Raw genomic sequence first — 2181 nt, 5'->3', positions numbered from 1 at the left:
GGACCAGGGTTGAAGTTAAGTCTGAGTTACTTCCTATTCTTCGTAGTTGACTCCTTGGCAAACTGATAGTTGTGCTTGAAGAGATTGTCGTCACGACACCATAGCAAAGATGATGGGTCGGCATTTTCAGGTTGCGGTCCTCTGACCATGCAAGGATAGAAACCTTGAGCAATAGCTTCAGGCTTCGACTCTGGCTACAGATTCCTGTAGAGAATATTGCCCCATGGGCGCTTGATGGCATTCTTCTTTGCGTATTGGGCAGTGACAAAGTTGTACTTGAACCACTATTCTGCCCAATATCTTCGGATCCATTGTATTGAAGGAAATATGCCCTAGAGGCAATAATAAAGTTGTTATTTATATTTCCTTATATCATGATAAATGTTTATTATTCATGCTAGAATTGTATTAACTGGAAACTTAGTACATGTGTGGATACATAGACAAACAGAGTGTCCCTAGTATGCCTCTACTTGACTAGCTCGTTAATCAAAGATGGTTAAGTTTCCTAGCAATAGACATGTGTTGTCATTTCATGAATGGGATCACATCATTAGAGAATGATGTGATGGACAAGACCCATTCGTTAGCTTAGCATAATGATCATTTAGTTTTTATGCTATTGCTTTCTTCATGACTTATACATGTTCCTTAGACTATGAGATTATGCAACCCCCGAATACTGGAGGAACACCTTGTGCGCTATCAAACGTCACAACGTAACTGGGTGATTATAAAGATGCTCTACAGGTGTCTCCGATGGTGTTTGTTGAGTTGGCATAGATCGAGATTAGGATTTGTCACTCCGTGTATCAGAGAGGTATCTCTGGGCCCTCTCGATAATGCACATCACTATCAGCCTTGCAAGCAATGTGTCTAATGAGTTAGCCTCGGGATGATGCATTACAGAACGTGCAAAGAGACTTGCCGGTGATGAGATAGAACTAGGTATGATGATACCGACGATCGAATCTCGGGCAAGTAACATACCGATGACAAAGGGAACAACGTATGTTGTTGTGCGGTTTGACCGATAAAGATCTTCGTAGAATATGTAGGAGCCAATATGAGCATCCAGATTCCGCTATTGGTTATTGACCGGAGATGTGTCTCGGTCACGTCTACATAGTTCTCGAACGCGTAGGGTCCACATGCTTAACGTTCGATGATGATTTATATTACAAGTTTCGTGTTCTGATGAACCGAAGTTTGTTCGAAGTCCCGGATGAGATCACAGACATGACGAGGAGTCTCTAAATGGTCAATACATAAAGATTCATATATTGTAAGGCTACATTCAGACACCAGAATGGTTTGGGTCATTTCGGATAAGTTTCGGAGTACCGGGGGTTACCGGACCTCCCTCCCCCCGGAAGTTAATGGGCCACCATGGGCCTTAGTGGAGAAGAGAGAGGGCCGTCTAGAGGTGGCGCCCCCCCCTTACCCATCCCGAATTGGACAAGGGGCGGGGGCGGTGCCCCCCTCCTTCCTTCTGTTCTTTTCCTCCTTCCCTTCTTCTCCTACTTGGACTAGGAAAGGGGGGAACCGGATCCTAGTTGGACCAAGAGTCCAAGTAGGACCCCCCCTTTGGCGCGCCACACCTTGGCCGGCCTCCTCCTCCCCCCTTATTTATATACATGGGAGGGGTCACCCCAAAGGCACACCAAAGTTTCTCTTAGACATGTGCGGTGGCCCCCTCCACAGTTACACACCTCGGTCATATTGTCGTAGTGCTTAGGCGAAGCCCTGCGCCTGTAAACTTCATCGTCACTGTCGCCATGCCGTCGTACTGACGGAACTCTCCCTCAGCCTCAAGTAGATCAAGATTTCGAGGGACGTCAAGGAGCTGAACGTGTGCTGATCGTGGAGGTGCCGTACGTTCAGTACTTGGATCGGTTGGATTGCGAAGACGTCCGACTAAATCAACCGTGTTACTAAACGCTTCTGCTTTCGGTCTTCAAGGGTACGTGGACACACTCTCCCCGCTCGTTCCTATGCATCTCCTAGATAGATCTTGCATGATCGTAGGAAATATTTTGAAATACTACGTTCCCCAACATGGATCCGGATCTTGCGCTGGTTGTAGTTCTCCTCAGGATCTGTCTTGTATAGTTCATATAGATGTGGAGGTAGATCTAGAGCAGTATTGCCACGGCACTACCTACCACCTTTCCTGGCCGA

The sequence above is a fragment of the Triticum urartu genome, chromosome 6A (assembly GCF_056163025.1).
Source record: "Triticum urartu cultivar PI428250 chromosome 6A, HENAU_Tu73, whole genome shotgun sequence".
In the NCBI taxonomy this organism is placed as follows: Eukaryota; Viridiplantae; Streptophyta; class Magnoliopsida; order Poales; family Poaceae; genus Triticum; species Triticum urartu.
This window is presented reverse-complemented; position numbering follows the sequence as displayed.